This window comes from Megascapheus bottae, chromosome 23 (assembly GCF_031878675.1).
Source record: "Megascapheus bottae isolate mThoBot1 chromosome 23, mThoBot2.hap1, whole genome shotgun sequence".
In the NCBI taxonomy this organism is placed as follows: Eukaryota; Metazoa; Chordata; class Mammalia; order Rodentia; family Geomyidae; genus Megascapheus; species Megascapheus bottae.
This window is the reverse complement of record NC_143531.1, coordinates 19,372,776-19,393,058: the sequence shown is the minus strand read 5'-3', so window position 1 is coordinate 19,393,058 and position 20,283 is coordinate 19,372,776. Positions and strand designations below refer to the sequence as shown.

Here is a 20,283-nt window from a genome sequence, read left to right as displayed (position 1 = left end):
TGGAGATATCAGTGCCTGGAATTAAGGCACTTTATATTTAACTGTTTAAAAGTCAATGACATTGACTTTTAATTCACTGTTTTATGGACTGCGGTGTTTATTTCTCATTTGGAGCTTTTCAAAAGTTAAAAACAAATTATTAAAAATTTATCATCTGGCCATAATTTTAATGCCTGCTTATAAAAATATTCTTTGAAATGATGTGCTGCACTTCAATACAGAATGAGAGCTCTGTTGTTATGTCTCATTGCTTTTGAGCCTCAAGGTTTTGAACTTAAGGCTCAGTTTCTAATATTGGAAATATTAGAAACATCCATCTCTTTTCCTCATCCATTACACATTGTTGAGGAATACACACACACACACATACACACACACACACACACGATTATGTATGTTTTTAAGTACTTTAGAAATTGCCTTGGCTGGGATTGTATAAAATTTAACTTTCACTTGGAAGATAATTGCAAACTATAAATATTCTCAAATTGTTTCTTCTAGACATGTTTCCTTTCTTAGTTGACACCTCAGATTGTCCATTTTATTGGCAAATTGTTTAATATATACAAAGTTATACTTTTCCTTCATGAAGCCATAAGAAGAGGGGAAGGGCCAGGAGTTCAGCCTAGGGGTAGAGTGCTTGCCTAGCATTCACAAAGACTGGGCTTCAATTTATTGGTACCACATACATAGAACAAAAAATGCTGGAAGTGGTGCTGAGGTTCAAGTGGTAGAGCTCTAGCCATGAGAAAAGTCCAGGGACAGGGCTCAGGCCCTGAACTCAAGCCCAGGACTGGCAAAAAAAAAAAAGAGCTGAAGACAGATGTAATGAATAAGATTATAAAGAAAAACTAAGCTGGTTACTTGAAGCTCACACCTGTAAATCCTAGCTACTCAGACACATGAGATCAGGCTGTTTGAACCTAGCCCAGGCAAACATAGTTTATGTCCATTAAAAACTTGCAAATAATGACTGAGAGTTTGGCCTAGTAGTAGAGTGCTTGCCTAGCACTCTAGACCCGGGTTCGAATAGCTGGTACCACGTACATAGAAAAAGCCAGAAGTGGTGCTATGGTTCAAATGGCAGAGTTCTATCCTTTAGAAATCTTCAGGGCAGTGCTCAGGCCCTGAGTTCAAGCCCCAGCATTGGAAAAAAAAAGACTTGCAAAAATTGGGAAGTGTAGCTGTGGTTTCAGTGGTAGATTTCTAGCCTTAAGAGAAATGCTCAGGGATTGGCCTAAGCCCTGAGTTCAAGCCCAAGATGGGCATGGAAAGAGAAAGAAAGAAAAAAGGAAACAGTAAACTCATCTAATACTGGCATGGATACATATACTACTGTACCACAAGCCATAAAATCATTAGAATTTACCTTTGGGAAAAATAATTCTGAAGTTAGGCTCTTCATCTCTTTTCAGACAACAAATACAGAGATTTTTTTTGTTATGCCAAGGTAATCTTATAATGTGGTAATTCAAATATGGATTTGAAAACTATTGCAATATTAAAAATCTACAAACTTTGCTGCTGAACCATTCTTGGTATGCTTTTGATAGTGTTTACCTTCTTCCCATCATTATGTTAACCTATTATTTCAGTCTGCTTTTAGCCTCTGATTTTCATCCTTGCTTTCTGCTCTAAGGTCATGTTTAGCTCTTAGCAGTGGAGCAATGACTAGTTTTCTTTTAAATGTCTCTCTCCTCATGTCATTTGTATTAGCTCAGTGACATTTTATGTCTCTTTACCCCCTAAAGTAGTTAAATTCTTGTCTTGTTTGACCAGACAGAGCAAAATTAGTCCGTCCTGAATCTCACAAACTGTCTCCTTATAAAGGACATAAAATTTCTTAGTGCAGTACCCTCTCTCTGCCCCAGCTGCCCCCATCACAAATACCACACACATCCTTTTCATTTTACATTACAGTCCAGGAGGAGTTATATGTTTTCATGCCTGCTCCAAATACTATTTTTTTGTTATTGTTGTTTGGTTTTTTGCTTTTCTCTTTGAGCCACAGTGGGGTTCTTCGATGGTTAATTGGAGAGCAGTATACTAGATTTCCCTCCCTAGGCTGGCTTTGAACCAGAATCTTCCCATCTCAGCCTCCAGAGTCATAAGAATTGTGCCATTGGTACCTAGCTTTCTTTCTCAAGAAATATTTTATTGTCTTATGTAGTTATACACAGGAGTTGCCATTCAACGAATAACTTTTTCCTTCATTATTTCTTCTTGATTCTGAGTGACACATGGATATGGTTAAATTATATATAAAACAAACAACAAAGGGAAATTCCTCATGTAGATACATTTAGTTTAAGGTTAATTATTTTTAACAAGGCTATCTAGATTTTTAAATATCACTTGTGACTTTAGTAGCTCTTGCTTCTTTAAACCTTGTAGAATTGTTCTTCACACTCTGACTATAAAATGAGTATCTAAAATCAGGATCACAAGATGTCACAGATTTTTCATCAAGGTGCATGGTATGTTTATAATGAAAATGATGTAAATGAAATAGGATGAATATTCACTAATAAATATTTGGAAACATAAGATTCAGTTTTGAATGTTAAAAACTATATTTAAAAATATTGATATTTTTAATTCATCTAAAATATTTTTGAAAGTAATATTGGTAGTAGATAGCTCATGAGTAAGTCAGAGACAGTCAAAAAAGACTTAAGTCTGGCAAAATAGACCTCAGTCTGTGTTCTGAGAGTTTGGTAAGTGAGAAAAGTTCAAAATAGAGATGAATCCCCAAGAAAAGTGAAACCACTCAAGAAACAGGGGCAATAATCATCCGTGTGATACTTTGCTTATGATAGGTATTAATTTGGTTAAAAAAGAATATTTTATTTCTGAGTTTTGTGTAGAATTGAGAAAAGCACAGGTAGAGGAAAAGAAGAAAGGAAGGACAGAAGGAAGGAAGGAGGGAAGGAGGGAGGGAGGAATGGAGGGAAGGAAGGGAGAGAAGGACAGAGAGAGAAAGAGAGATGGAATGAAGGAGGGAGGAAAGGAAGAAGGAAAGGGATGGATACTCAGTGCTCTAATCCAAATTTTCATTACTTTAAATAAAGTATCACAACAGTCACATAATGGAGAGGCAGTATGACAAAGTGTTTAAGAGCCATAAGCAATGAAGTCACATAGACTTTGGAGAGAATCTCCTCTCTGACATCTGTGAACAAGTGCCCCTGGGGAAGCTATTTTATGTCTCCAAATCTGTTTGTTCAGCTGTAGAAGGAGAAGTTGAAAAGGAATATTTAGCAAAATTCAATACTTCAGAGAAGCATGGATAAGAATGATTATTTTCTTTCCCTGTTTTGTTTATTACTGAGTTCATCTTTATTTTATTATGTTTACTTTTATATCCTTTCTGGGGCTTGAACTCAGGGCCTAGGCTCTGTCCATGAGCTTCTGTGCATAAAGCTAGTACTCTACTGTTTGAGCCATAGCCCCACTTCTAACTTCTTGGTGGTAATTAGAGATAAGAGTCACATCGACTTTCCTTCTCAGGCTAGCTTTGAAGCAGGATCATCAGATCTCAGCCTTCTGAGTAGCTAGAATTCTAGGCATGAACCATGTATGCATTTGAGTAGTTGTCCAAAGAGTTTTACATTAAATATGTCAACTCAGGAGTCCATGCATCTTCATCAGTGTCATTGTTCTCCCTCATTCTTAAAAATATTTCTACCATTCAGTGTTTCCCTTCATCTTTATTCAGAGTTCTCATAGTCTGGTCACAGACCTTATATCTGCATTAATTAATTAATTAATTAATTAATTAATGTGTCAACTCTGCTCTATAATATACCCCTTTCTTTCTGATCTAATGGCCTCTGGAGTTTCTTGAACCTTTGTTTCCCCAAGACTTGGAATGCCCTTCTCCCCATATTTAGCCCATGTGTACTCAACTTCAAATATTATCGTTTTTGGTAAAACTTCCTCAACATTTTTACTTGTGCTTATGCTCATTTAATTATCGTATAATTTTCTTCTTCTTCTTCTTCTTCTTCTTCTTCTTCTTCTTCTTCTTCTTCTTCTTCTTCTTCTTCTTCTTCTTCTTCTTGCTGCTGTTGTTATTTTCATTTTTTAAAGAGTGCATGGGCTTCAGTTACAGATCATAAGTTTGCTTATTTGTTTTTCCCTTGAGCACTTATCACGACCATGGGTAAAGGGTGGTTCACTATAATTTCTTCAGAGTATGAAGAGAGAAGGAAGGCAATTGAATAGCCAAAATGAACACCTTACATTTATTTTATTAAAAAAAATAATACTTGCTGAGATGAGAGCTTGGGTAGCGACTGGATACTTCTTGCTTAATATCAAGTTATTTGGACAAAATGACCATAGACCTTTTCAATTGTATTCGTCATGTGATGTCTAGCAAGTTTAATAAGGAAATTTAATCATTTTCTTCCTATCTGAATTATATATAGTCATAATAAAGTTTTACAGTATCAACTTCATACCAGCTGCTCTTTAACAAAGAGTCCTTGCTTGATAAGGCGAAAGATGCATTTTATGGATAAGTTTCAGTAGCAAATTCTGCTTTATGTAATGACAGTAGCAGCCTAGTTCTTTCGTGACTTTTGAGAGTTGGTTGTATGATACAGGAGAACTTTAGGAAGTTTTAAGTCTCCTTTTCTTTCTCATTAAATGGAAAATATTCTATTTCCTAACCTCATTCTTATGATTTTATCCCACAGTGGCATAGCTTCTCTCTCTCTCTCTCTCTCTCTCTCTCTCTCTCTCTCTCTCTCTCTCTCTCTCTCTCTCTCTCTCTCTCTCTCTGAAGTTTCCACTGTTAACAAATGTATAGTGTTAGTAACTACTAATGTACTTGCACAGAAGTTAAATGTAAATGGGAAAAAGATAGGATTCAGTAATTGAGCATAAGCAAGAGCAACATTCATGTTATTTACCTTAAAACCTTAATTAAAAATGTGGCCCTTAGAGTCATGAGAAGAAAAGGTATCATACATTCCATATAAGAAAATATTGTAAGAAACCAAGGTTTATGATTTTGCCAGCATGCTGCCTCTTTGAGTATAGAAAGTCCTGTTTTAATTTCTGTTATTTTCCACTTAATTGTCTCTTCATTTTTTATCTGTCTTCATGTAAAGTCCTCAGTATCTTAATTATAATCATATTATGAATGATCTTACAACTTTTTATTGAAACTACTGTGAATCTACTAGAATTATCTGCTCTTTTCTTTGTTACTGACTTGTTTAAGTCTATCTGTTGTTAACAATTAATTGAATTACATGGGTATCTTGGAGATGTGTGTGTGTGTGTGTGTGTGTGTGTGTGTGTGTGTGTGTGTGTGTATGTGGAGTGTATGCCAATCTTGTGGCTTCAATTTGAACACTGTCCTTGAACCTTTGTGTTCAAGGCTAGTATGGTACCATTTGAATCACAGCCACACCTCTGGCTTTTTGGTATTTAGTTGGAAGCAAGAATCTCTTGAACTTTCCTGCCCCAACTTGCTTTGAGCTGCAGTCCTCAGATCTCAGCATCCTGAGTAGCTAAAACTACTATAGGTGTGAACTACTGGCACCTGCCTGATTTAGCTTCCTGCAACAAAACCTATGCTAGCTAAACTTCTCATCTAAGTTCACTCAGCGTGGGGAAATTCCAGGATGGTTGTTCCATTACCTGGAAACTGGGATGGTTACCAGTGGACAAAAGACAAGATTTTCTTCAGGAGATCATTTTCTCAATACAGTGATGCTCAAGATCTGCCATTCTCAGGCACAAGTTTCTACTTAACTCCTTGGGTTTTTCTTTCCAATTGGCAAAGACTTCAAGGCTGTAAGTGACACCAAACACGACACTTCTCTTTCTGGCTTTCCATCCTGCAATTCCCCAAAGAATCTTGGCTTTGCAGAATTTGACTTTTGAAGGCGATGTGAAATGTCCTAAAAAGTCTCAAATATATATATATATATATATATATATATATATATATATATATATATATATGGAGGGGGGAAGGGAAAGATCCAACCTTTCTTGTTTTTCTTAATAAACATATTGAACTAATCCAAGAACTAGAGAAAGTTCTGCATATCAAATAGATCTAACATTTGAATTTTTTTTTTTATAAATTAAGCTTTATTGAAACAGTCACATTGGTTTAGCCACATACTTAGAAACTGGATATAACAATTACTTAGATATTATCAAGACAGAACTGGGCAAAATTTGATACTTGTAAAAATGTATGCAAAACCTATTGTCTTTATCACCTGGCCCTTTTGAGAAAACTCTCAACTTTTGCTGTTATCTACTACAATCAGGAAAACAAATTATGAAGGATGATGGTCACTTCTAATATCAACTTCTTCTCAAGAACAGATTCAGTTTGAGGTATTAAAGTTTCTTTATAAAATACATTTTAAAATAATTATTTTTATATGCAATATAACATTTTTGTATTTTTCTCTATGATTTCTTCATGTTATTGTCTACTGTAGTTACTATTTTTTCATAATTTGTACAATTTATTTTTCAATGCAGATGCTAAGATAACACAACATCTCATCTAGGGTCAAATATGTGTTTCAAGGACAAAATGATACTGCTTATTTATATAACATACTTACTGAAATTATCAATATTTAAGAAACTTGGATAACAAATAGTGTTTTGTAGCCAGTTGCATTTACTTGAATTTGGATAAATTCTTAGTTGAATAGTGTATACATTACTGTCAAGCCATTAGCATTTCTCTTTTGAAATTCGGTGTAATATGTTTGAATCAAAAACAAATTATATCTACTGTCAAACATATTTATGCAAATGTTTTTTCAATAATTTCTCTTTTGGAATATCTTTAAAAGATAAGGAAGCTCAGATTAAAACTGTACATAAAATGTCAACTAGTATGTTCACAGGGAACATTTTCTCTCTGAGAAATATAATTTAATATGGGAACAATGAGTTTGTTCTTCTAGAGAACTGGCAAAATAGCAATTTTAGACTATGCTGTAACCTAGTTTTAAATGATTTGAGACCAAGTATCTATATGCCACAGTTCTCCATGTATGTACTGTATTATACATGTCTATATTATCCTTCATGTTCCTCTCTCAGTAGTTTCAGGCAAATAACTAAACATCTTTGTGTAATCTTTTCAAATGTTCAATCATCATCAAAGATTTTTTTTCAGATCTACTGGTAATAAACAAACCCTACTCCTAGATTATGGCTCCAGCCAGTCTGGTTGAGCCACAGTAGTTTTATAATGTGATCCCAAGAAAAAGAATTCTTAGGAGATCATTATTTTCATGTGACCTGCCTTAGCTAGCACAACCCACTGAAGATGACAACGATAAGACTTAACTAATGAAGGTCACTTAATTCCTCGTCCTGGTGTTTGATTAAGAGCTACTGTTTTGGTGCTCTGATGGACTACATTGGGATTATAAGAATACAAATGAGAGCTCGTTCTTAATATGTAAGTAACTCAATGCAAGGGACTTTCCTTGAAGGCAAGAATGGTAAACGCTTCTCAACCAAGAAGACTAAAATTTAACTATATGTTACTTGTATTTTGTACTTTATATTACTATTAGTATAATTTCCTTACCATCAAAATAGTACTTACAGCTCTAAAAGTTGTGATATGATTTTCACTTTATGAGTTTGATTCAGATAACTAGCTAGATTTTACACAAACATCGTGTGACATATTTTATTGGAAACATGATCCTCAGATTTCATCTTCTTATGATATGGGATTATAGGTATGCTCAACTCGTAATTGGCTTTAAAAGTTGTTATCATTGAAGCATAGTTGAATCATTTATTCTTATTATCATGATTTGTTAAGAAAGAGTTAAAAGGCATTTGTTTGGTAGAATTCATACATATATCATTGAAACATAGTTGAATCATTTATTCTTATTATCATGATTTGTTAAGAAAGAGTTAAAAGGCATTTGTTTGATAGAATTCATACATACATACACATTTTATCAAATATAAGTTTTACCTTAAAAATTGAAAATTGCAAACAAATATTGAATGGCAGTCTTATGTTTTACATGTTCATTATAAATGTGAAAAATAAGTATTGACCATACCTAAAGGCAAGTTCCAATGCTTTTATGCAATAGATTTGCTGCTACAAACTTCAAATAGCCACATAAATGGAGTATCTTCTCAGTTAAGGAAAATGTTATTGGGGTACCCAACTAATAAATGATATTCTTAAGGTAAATGCCTTATCCTTTTATCAACATGGGTAATGATTGTTATGTTTTCATTTCAATTTATATGATTTATAGGAAATCTTATGTTTTTAGTCTCTTTCTAAAACAAACTTGAGTCCAAGTAGATATGCTGAAAAAAATAGCCACACTATATGGACGGGTGCCAAACAAGCCCCACCTTTTGCACAATGGAAACATTTTGCTTACTTTTGCAATCTCCTACTTCATCAGTTTTTTTTTTTTTTGCCAGTCATGGGCTTGAGCTCAGGGCCTGAGCACTGTCCTTGGACTTTCTCAAGGTTAGAGCTCTACCACTTGAGCCTCAGCACCACTTCAGGCTTTTTTTTCTATGTATGTGGTACCGAGGAATCGAACCTGGGTCTTCATGCATGCTAGGCAAGCATTTTAACCACTAGGCCAAACTCCCGGCCTTCGTCAGTTTTTTCATATAGAAAGTAGTATATTAAAATTGATTCATTTTTGATCGCTGTAGGGGTAGAACTTTGGGCCAGAGCATTGTCCCTGAGCTCTTTTGCTTAAAGCTAGTGCTCTATCAGTTTGAGCCACAGCTGCATTACTGGTTTTTGAGTGACTAATTAGACATAAGAGATCTGTGGGGACTTTTCTGCCCTGGGTGGCTTTTAATTATGGTCCTCAGAACTCAGTCCTCCTGAGTGGCGAGGATTGCAGGCATTAGCCACCAGTACCCAGTGACTCGTGGTTTTAAAATGAAGACTACATACACCATATACAACACATCGTCAGTGCTCAATAAGTCACAGGATGTTTTTGTTAGTCTCGTAGAACAAAGAAATACAGAGCTGCTGGCAGTGCCACAGAGGAACTTTGATTGCAGCCTTGTTTAAGTGCTTTTCTGGTTTCTGATATCCTGTATGTTTTTCAATCATTCTTTTTATAGAGATGAGTGAAACACACTGTTTATTTTTCTTATAATTGCAAAACAAATTATAGCTTAACTACAGAAGTCCCTGTGTTGAAGTTACTTTTTTTTCTTTGTTCTTTACTGTGTTATCTTTTTAACCAAGGCTATTTTAATATATAGGGTAATTGGCAGTCATGCAAGTAGGAAATTGTACATTTATTTTTTTATCATAATTGTACCAGTCTGAACAGTACTGATCTCTTTTTTTCCCCTTTGGACTTGAGGAACATACAATTGATTTCTACAACTCACAAGGGAAAATCGAATGCATCTCTGTGTCAACAGAAATATAAAAGAATGGAATAGAAGAAGCAAGGGATTCCTATGAGAATGGATTAAACAAAGATTTTGCAGGCTTAGAAAGTGAAGGCTGGTGTTCAAAATGCGATGGAGTGCCTGTGGCTCACACCTGCAATCCTAGTTATCCAGGAGCCTGAAATCTGAGAATTGTGGTTTGACATCAGCCCGCGTAGAAAAGTTTATGCAACTCTTATCTACAATTAGCCACCAGAAGTTGGCCTGTGACCCAGTGGTACAAGGCCAGCCTTGAGTGGAAAGCCAAGGGAAAATGCCCAGGCTCTTAGTTCAAGGTGCAGTACTTGACACACCCTGACACTATCACCACAATGCAATGAAATGAATTTAATTACAGGATGAGATGATGTGTATTATTATGAATGAGAACTTCCCACGCTGTTTGAAGTTACTTGACTGAGGTGCAGGTTAGAGAAAGAGGTTGAGGGAAAACTCTAATACTCCCCAAACCGTGTCCTATATGAGATTTGACATTTTATGCACGTGTCTTCATCCTTAAAAAAATGCTAAATTTAGTAAATAGAAGGTAAAACCATGTTAATTGAACTACAACAGAAAGTAGCGGGGAATGTGCTGCCTTGTTGAATACATGAAAAAGATAGGCTTTTTTTTTTAAAAAAGATTTCTCTTAAACAAGGTTACATTGGATTGCCCTATCTAGAAGGAAGAGAAGAATATCTCCTATGGAGAATGCTCAGGGAAAGCCAATTGAGTGGGGAAGGGCCAGGCTGCCGATCATTGCAAAATGATCTCTCAAGAGTTCATGTTAGTGAGGAATTTGTTTAGAAGAGACTCCATTTCTGGCAGTAAAGTAGAAAATTTAAGAGGGAAAAGGTTGGTTTTATTCAAAGACATGGACATGGATAGACATGGACCCATCCAGAGAGATGACAGAATCAGGGCCTAAAGGGAACTTAAAGACATACAAAGAAGCTGAGCAATAATAGGAGTTTGAAGTGGATGAATTTTAGCAGCTATCACTTGATGTGTAGAGGGAGTCCAGTAACTGGGGTTTTCATGGTCTCCAGCAAAAGGTGGTAGCTTTGATGCTGGATAATCAGTACCTTGGCTACCTTGAGATCTAGGGGCCTACGTGGTCCACAGCAACTCTTTGTTTCCTTTGATACCTGCTTTGTGAGGGTCAGTAAGAGGCAAATTTCCCCTAAATGTGCTTGGGAAGGAGTTGAACACGGACAAGTCTTTGTAAGAACTTTCAATGTCCTGGTAGCTCTCTTTCAATTTTATTTTTGGTATCTTTTAATTGTCATCCAGAGGAATTGCCATTCAACATATCAGGAACTTGCAGAATCTCTAAGTGATGGTGAAAATGTCTCTTCACCCCGTATTTGTGAAAGATAAATTCATTTCCAGCTCATGTAGAAGTGTTAGTAATGGCAGGTATTAGCAATTACTACTGTTTTTTTTACTCATACATAGGGTTTAAATATTATAAGACGGTTTTGTGATTAATCTTAGAAGGATATGTATTAGTGTTTGTATGTTAGGTACAGTCATGTCAACATCATTGGTAGCAAAGTAGGTGAGAGTTTAAGTGATTTGGGGTGATGTAAAGATACCCACTCCAGTAATGTAAACTTTCTGGATGGATCGTTTTTTCTTCAATAAAAACAGCCATGATCTTCTTGACGTGGTACTCTTGAGAAATGTATTTGTCACTAAAAACAACGGAGGTCAAATGATTTTTCTAGCTGTAGTAGTGACAATAAATATCTACTGTCACCTATAGTGAAGCAGAAGAAAATATACTGTCATTTCTGTTATTGGAAAACTGTCCATCTCTTTCTTAGCTGTCTCCTCTAAGCACCCATCAGTGGGGACTGACCCTTCTACCACTCAATTTGAGTAAAATCTTTTCTAAGATAAAGGGCCATCTCCTAAAATGTGAGGCTATTGTTACTTAGTTCAAACTATGGGACTGATGGTTTGAAGCTACTTGAATGCTCATTTGAACACTTTGTAAGGTAGAATATCTCAGAATTCATTCTTCTTATTATTTTTGAAGAATGCTTTCGAATGCTTTGGGAATTATATGAGTTGTGATTAAAAAGAACAAAATCTTAATTTCATAAGAATATAAAATAATCATTTATATAGGAGCTGTGAAATATATTTGTTTTCAAGTATATCTTAGTTGAAATAAATTCAGAGAATATTAAACCTCCCAAGATCATTGCTTTCAGATATTAAGCAATTATTTGGTAATTGTTATTGTTTTTTAGATCAAATATCTCTAATGATAAATGCAAAGTTATTACCATCATATTATCATAATTAGAATAATTTGATTAGACTGAAATTTAAAATCATGTATAATTATATGTATATAAGGTATCTTGTTAGTAACATTTTCTTTTTTCTTTTTTATTGTATTTTATTGTTGGGGTAATACATAGAGGGTTACAGCTACACTAGCAATTTCTACAGACCCCATGCCTTGGGGTCTGTATTAAGACAAAGTCACAGTCTATTAAGTAAAGTAAGGAATTGTAAGAAACATCACGGATATTCAAAACAGAATGCTCTTGATGAAGGGAGAAATAACCAGGAGTTTGATAATCAAAACTTTCTTTCTATATCTTGCAGATTGTCAATGGATATTTTAAGTAGGAAAATAATGCATAAAACATTATTACATTAAATCAACTCTAAAGATACATTTTTATCAACACAAGTATGCAGTCAACAATAAGGAAGGAACACAATGGAACAATTTAATTTTCTTATTTTCTTTCAATTGTATTTTATTGTCAGGGTGACATATAGAGGAGTTATAGTTACATTCAGGTAGTGGCTACATTACTTCTTGAACATTGATGCCCCTTCCCCATGTTTATTTTCCACTTTCCTTCCTCCTACCCCCATCCCAATCATCTTGATTTTCCCCTTCCCTTCATTATTTATAATAAACAAATAAATGTATATACAATATACCAGAGGCATTTTAATTTTCTGTCCCCCTTTTCCTTCTCCTTCTCTGTTTCTGACTTGGAAGTCATTGTGCTCTTGCTCTTGCTCTTCCCCTTTCCTCTTCCCACCGCTGCTGCTGCTTTTCTTCATCCTCTTCCTCTTCTTTCTTCTACTTCTTCATCTTTTTTTCTTCTTCATTTGCCTTTTTCCCCTCAGTGGCTATAGGGATTGTATTTAAAAAAAATATTCTCTGCTTTTTGGAGAACCCTCTAGCCAGAACTTGAGCCACAACCCTACCAAACCATATGCTCTGGAAAGAGAGCATTCCTCATGTTTCAACAGAAAGTGGTTCTACCTGAGCATGAGTCATGGCTACCAAGACCCATGGCTCAGTTGGTCTTGAATGGATGGAACAATTTCTGTAATTTCCCAGAATTAGGCAATGGGTTTTACTGAACAATTCCTTGTTTTATTAGTTGCTATACTAACAAAATAGTTACAGTTGTAAGATAAGGTTGTTGGACATTGTTACACTCTCTCATGTTTTTTTTTTTTTTCCCACTGTCCCTCTACCGAGGAAGTTGTAGAGTTCATTTCCAATGTGTCGTTTTGTGTGTATCACTGTTACACTGGTTCACTCTTTGTCCTTTGTCTTCCCATTTTGTTGTTTTTCTTCCCTTTCCTAATTCAAATAAATGGATATACATATTTAATAAGGGATTATATTTAATGGTTAAATTTTGGAAATATTTTTAGTAATTTTTTATGATTTTGACATAAATGTATAAACTTTGCCAGGCTACTTTGAACATGAAATTGCATTGGATAACTAGCAGTCAAATTTCTTAGTTCTTCCATATTTTCTATAACCACTGTACATCATAGGATAGTTAAGTGCATAGCAGTGACATGAATTGGCCTTCATTCATTATTTTTGAGTCATTTTAAAGTAACAATTAAAATAAAATCTGAACCTTAGTATGAAAAGAGAAATGAATAATTTATACATTGAAAATGGTTTTAAAACGGATAGACCCTAATTACATCATTTTGGACTAGTTACTTTTTATCCACCAAATATCTATATATTAATTTTTTTCTGAAGTCAGGCACTGGTGACTTCATGCTTGCAATCCTAGCAATTCAAGAGGAAAGATCTGAAGATTGTGGTTCAAAGCCAGCCTGGATACAAAAGTCTCTGAGATTCTTATTGCCAATTAACCACCAGAAAACTGGAAGTGGAGCTGTGTCTCAAAGTGGTAGAGCAGTAGCCTTGAGTAAAAAAAGAGGTCAAGGACAGCATTAGTTCAAGTCTCATGACTGACAAAAAGAAATCTGCTATAATGATTAATTATACTATTATTTTTAAACTGTTTAAAAGAAGTAGTTTCTCATTTGAGTCAATAAAAAATAATACATTCCTAAAGTAAATGTGGTATTTTTCTTACAGTAGTAAAAATATAAACAAATAACAAAAAGCAAAATGATGTCTTAAACAGAAGCTTAATGAAGGATTGTGTGTCTGAAAATCACCAGACATTGCCTTGTAAGTTGTTTCTTTTACTCACGCACGTAAGAATGAAACAAAATAATTGCTATCTTCTTTCAATTTTTCCTGTAACTCATTCTTCAGCCTTCAGAAGTTAATAGCAAATGACACAAAAGGTGCTTTCTTACAGCCTCAAGCCTGTCATGTTTTGTTTCACTTATACTCAAGAGAATGAGGAATTTGATTGATTCTATTATTGTTTGAATTAACAGCTTCATGTGATCTTCCAAAATCTGAAATAATGTCTTATATCATTGTTAGAGTTAAAAGCATAGTGATCATCCCTACAATGTTTAAGCAACAAGGGGCCATATCTATGCTCTTCCACTTCTTTTGGGGGATAAAATAATTTTCTTCAGGATATTATATCTGGGAAAGAATAATGGGAAATGAAATCAGAAAGACTTAGCTTGGAAATATAAGCTTTCTCAAATGTCTGTGAGCTTTAATTTTCTTCTAAAAGGAGATTATACAGACCTGTTTCTTTCATGGGTCATTTGGTATATGAGCATAGGTTCCACCATGCAACATCTGCTTCAAAAATGATGTCTTAGCTGGGGACCAGTAGCTCAAGCCTGTAATCTTAAATACTCAGGATAGTGGTTTGAGGCCAGCCCCAGCAGTAAAGTTTGTGAAACTCCTATCTCTAATTAACTATCCCAAGAGCCAGAAGTAGAATTGTGGCTCAGGTGATAGAGTGCTAGCCTTGTCCCAAAATTTCATGGATAATACTTGGACCCTGATTTCAAGCTTGAGGGCCAGAACAATTAAAAATTAAAAACAAAAATGAAGAAGTAAAACAATAAAAAGTCTCTCAGTTATCACTGTTTTCCTTCCTCACTTTTGTATTTCTCTAAGGCTAAAATTCTCTCAATAAAATGCTAAAGTACTGAGATTCTCTTTGTATTAAGTGTAGTCTTTACATTATAATAACTTACAATGTCATGATTAAAGTTTTAATTTTTTTTCTATTTCTTTACAAGATGGATGCCTTCAGAGAGGCAGATATGAAATCCAACTACTATAACGAATCTCATTCATAAAATTAGCAGACAAAATTAAGAATTTTCTGGAATGTGAATATTTTCAGTTGTGGTAGTTTGTGGTCTCCTTACACACAAATCTCTTTGGCTCCATTTGCCTGGAAGATGGGGAGAAGTAACAGTTTCTTTTCACATTATTGTAGGAACTTAGAGAAATGTCTTCCCTTGGGCTCATACAGCTTTAGCATCTTCTGCCTTCCAAGTAGCATTTGCATGCTTGAGATTGCCTTAATTACACACATTCACTCTTGATGGCTCTTCCCTCACCGGCTCCATTTAAAAAGTAAGATCTGCCTCCTTTAGGAAGGAATAATACTTAATGGAAGGTTTTCCCTGGAAATTCAATTATAGGATTTCTTTTTGCTTCAGTCATTCTTGGTCTGTACGCTCCCCATTCTGTGGTTTAGTGTAGAAAATTTGCCTTTCGAATTGTTGGACCCTAATTCAATCCAGAAATAGGAAGAACCTTTTCATGCAGAATCATACTTGATCCTTGCTCTGATTTACAGCTGACCAAGCGTAACTCAAACATAACTCTTTCCTGAAGAACCTGAGACATGCATGTAGCCCAAACATCAGAGCTCTCAAAATCCTTTCTGTGTTTCAAAATGGGGAAATATTTTGCCAAGTGATTTGAAATTACTCAAGACAGATTAGTCACTGCTAAGCTTTGATGGCTGGAATATATTTGTATTTCCTTGTTTTGTTTTCTGTTTTCTTCTTCTTCCTTTTATTCCTCCTTTTGGCTTCAATATAATAAGCCTATTACTTGCAACAATCACTTCTGTTGTCATAACCCTACCACCAGTATCAGAAGCAATCAATGAAACCACTTCACAAAAGTAAAATAAATTTTGCCATATAACTGGATCTAGTGAGGTGTCCACATAGCTTATTTCAAGGTTCCATTCTACCAGAAAATTCTGGGCTATTGTCTTTCTCTGGAACTGTTAGCAGAATAGTTTTCATCACCTTCAAACAAGATACTTAGAAGGATGAAAAGAAAAAGAAGAATTTCTTTTCAGCTGTGTGATATATGAGTACATTATTCACAGAAGCACTTCAAAATGTGTGTCTCGATGTTCAGTATCTCTTGTGTAGAATTCTTGGGAACATATACTTCAGTCGATAGACTGCCAGTAAGAAGTAGGTACTTCAGACTTCAGGGAAACATCATTCTCAAAAGAGACTGGTGGTTTTATACCTGGACGCTGATTGGACACCACCTCTTTCCATCACCTGGCCTAGTCCAGCACTCCTCATTCTGGTTAAGTTGACCTTAGTCATGATTAGCTTCATTCAAACAAAAAGAAAGCTTGATATACATGGAGGTTTTAAATTGATAAAACTCCCATAGATTATTAGTGTATATTTTTATTGGTTGATGGTTTAAGCCAAAAATGAAATGGCAATACAGAATGCTGAGTAATGTCTCAGCTAGGTTACTGGAGGAAACATATTAAGGATGTTTTTATAACTCCTTCCTGTGGACTATTGACCAGGGCCCATCACCCAAGACTGGCTTCGTCTGCTTCCACTCCTGAGAAGCATTTTACACCATTTGCACTCTGGATTCTTGATAAATATTCTCTGATACTGAAACTATGTGTGTTTATGTGTGTATATTCTCTCAAGAATTCATAGATCACATAAATGCAATATTCAAAGCTTCTGTAAAAACATATAATAATATGCAATACTGAATGGTCACAAGTATTCTTTTAAAAACTTTCTACCTAAGCTAACAGTTAAATGGTTGTCATATAACTATATACTTGATTCCTGCATTAGTAAATCCTAGTGTCATAAAAAACAAATGCCATATTTTAAAAAATGCAGAAACCTTTAGCCTGTAGAAAGAATCAAAAAGATCAGGCAAACTTTTCAGGTAAATAACATTTATAATTTCCCTTCTGGATGATGCTTTATAGGGGCATGTAGGTATCTCTTGTGAATTTGTTTTCATGGTAGTCAAATTATTTTATTGTGCTGGGAACCAGGTGTTCATGCCTTTAATTCTAACTAGGTAGGAAGCTGAGATATGAAGTTGTGGATCAAGGTCAGACAAGACAGGCTAAGAGGTTCTTTCTCGACTTAACCAGCAAAAAGCTGAATGTGGAGGTGTGGATCAAGTGGTAGAGTGCCAACCTTAAACAAACAAATGAGCAATGCAAGAGCATGAATCCTAGAGTTCAAACCCCAGTACCAGTACGCACAGAAAATAATCATTCTATTCATATATTGAGACAATGAAATTTACCAAAAAAAACCCCTAACTGATGCATCTTTGGAAAATTTGAGTGCTTTCATTTTATCTTTAACAAACCAATATTTATGAAAGAGCACATAACAAATCAATTGTGCTTTCTAAGCAAAATGGACATGAACTGGTGAAGGATTGCTGACCAAGTGTCATCATCACTGCTGGAACTTTACACAGAAGCAATAGACACTGAGTGCCAGCAGGGATTACTCCACAGATTTATTTGCTGGAATGGAGATCCGCCTTTAGGAATGTTAGGGTGAGATACATCTAGCAATAAGTTGACACTTGAAGTCACAAAACCTTGACAGATGGCACTGTACAGTAGACATGAAGTACATACTGGTGCATTTTCCGTTTCTGGCGTGAACTGCCTGAAACTGGCAATTTATAAAGACAGAAAATTTAAGTAGTTCATTGTTGTGAAGGCTGAAAGTCCAGTGGTGTCGGGGATGGATAGAATCCGTGGTATTATAGTGGAAACCCATAGTGGATGGTATTATAGAGGAAATCTATAAATGAAATCATGTGGACAGACAAAAAGTCAGGGCTCAGGAGAGGCCACGTTTGCTCTTTTACAGCAGCTTTTCTATGAACTAACCAAGCTTCCATAAGAACTATGTGAATCCCTTCTGAGAAGGCACCCACAATTGTCCACTAACGTCCACTAGGGGCCTCATCTTAAAGATCCTGGGAGTAGAAGTGGTGTTTGGATCATGATTTTATATTGGTTTAGTGTAGCTTCCTCTTTAAGAACATTTCTAGAGCCCTTGCATTTGCAAACTGTACCAATCCCTTCAATAAAACAGCTCAATTAAGTCACTGTATCTGGCTCTTGCCTGTGATGCATGTGCCTGTGTATGTTCTAATCTGTGAAATGAATTTAAATACATTCTTAAAAAGCTGTCAACCATCCTGTTTTACAGAAAACAGAAGATGTTTGGGAATCAGATTATTTTTTCATCCTACCAAATCTGAATGGCAATGAGCTCAAGTTTATCCTTTACTTTTTTTTTTAGACAAATGTTTGGGGTGTGTGTGTGTGTGTGTGTGTGTGTGTGTGTGTAGTTAGCATGCTTGTGCAGACTAGTATAGAAGCTTGAACTCAGTGTCTGAGTACTGTCCTTGAGTTTTTTGTTTGTTTGTTTTTGTTTTGTTTGATATAATAGTGTCAAAACTCTTCTTGCTTGGGCTGGCTTCAAAATGTGATACTCAGATGTCAGCCTCCTCAGTAGCTAGATTATAAGTGTCTAACAGCATCTGGTAGATAAAACATATTTTTATATGCTCTAATAAACATTTTCTTTTTTTTCTTCTTACTTCTATTTTAGTCATTGTTTTTATTTTTTTCATATATTTTTTATTGTAAGTAATAGAAGGGTTACATGATATTTGCCAGATAGATGGTGCATTCATTCCCATACATTGATACCCTTTCACATGTCTTGGTCCCCATTTCCCTCCCCCCACCTCCACCCCTCATCTTGTTCTTCCCCCTTCTCTACCCAATTTCAAATAACCAAATACAAATATATCCGATATATCAGGTAACAAAGTGAGATACTGTAACAATATGAGATAACCAAGGGACAGCAAAAGGGATGAGAAATAACATAGTACATTAAGGACAACAATCACTCATTATATGGCTTTTGTTTCTATATCCTAGAGATCCTTTCATGTAGCCTCATACTATATGGCCTTTTGTATCAAGGTTTTGCTCTATTGCAAATCTCTGCTAGGAGAGCCCAAGGTTTCTACTGATTATGACAAATGAGGGAAACCATTGAGCCTAAGTTCCTTTGAGTCTGGCTTACTTCACTTAATATGATTTTATCTAAGTCTTTCCATTTCCTTACAAATGGGTCAATATTGTTCTTTCTGACAGCAGCATAGAATTCCATTGTGTACAAATACCACATCTTGTTGATCCACTCATCAACTGAGGGACATCTAGGTTGGTTCCATATCTTTGCTATGGTAAATAGTGCTGCAATGAACATTGTTGTGCTGGTGGATCTAGTATGTCCTTGTTTCTGGATAATTGGGTAAATGTCAAGTAGTGGAATCGCTGGGTCATAGGGGAGCTCTATGTGTAGTCTTTTGTGGAACTGCCATACTGCTTTCCATAGTGGTTGAAGCAACAGTGCAGTAGTGATCCCTCCTGGCTACATCCCCTCCAGCATCTATTGTTATTAGTTTTCTTGATCCTGGCCATTCTAACTGGAATGTGGTGAAATCTTAGAGTTGTTTTGATTTGCATTTCTTTTATGACCAGAGGTGTTGAGCATTTCTTCATGTGTCTATAGGCCATTTTTGTTTCTTCTTCAGAGAAGACTCTCTTTAAGTCTTTGGCCCATCTTTTAATGGGATGGTTGTTACTTTGGAGATTAGTTTTGGATTGATTCAATTTTTTGAGCTGTTGATATATTTTAGATATGAGGCCTTTGTCCATTGTATGGTTGGTGAAGATCTTCTCCTACTCTGTAGGCTTCCTGATTAGTTTACTAGCTATGTCCTTTGCCATACAAAAGCTCTGCAGTTTAATGCAGTCCCACTTATCCAGCCTTTCTCTGATTTGTTTTGATTCTTGGTCCTTATTAAGAAAGTTTCGACCTGTGCCAAGGAAGTCTAGTTTTTATCTCCTGTTCCTTCTTGTAAAGTTTTCAGTGTGTCGGGTTTACCTCCAGATCTTTGATCCTTTTGGAGTTAATTCTAGTGCAGGGTGACAAAGAAGGATCCAACTTTAGTTTTCTTCAGGCGCTCTAAGCAACATTTTCTTAATTTCATGAAGTTTGGCAAACTAGAGGATGAGCACTTAACTGACAAAATTATTTTACTCAAAGATGCAGTGCTTTGAGTACAAATCTCATATTATCTGAAATTTTCAGATTCATCAATTATTAAAAGCTGTAGAATAAGTTATGGGTTATGTGGAGAGAAATTAAAGAATTTCTTGAATGCATATAATACAATGTAGTATATCAGAGAATTAATGTATAAACCCAATCACTGGCTTCTGGAAA

At 35.4% G+C, this 20,283-nt stretch overlaps 1 protein-coding gene across 1 annotated transcript in view; it reads left to right on the top strand.

The window, feature by feature from the left end:
* The window catches only part of Ccser1 (coiled-coil serine rich protein 1), a 373,946-nt gene that overhangs the window by 228,660 nt on the left and 125,003 nt on the right, over positions 1-20,283 (top strand). The window lies entirely within an intron of this gene.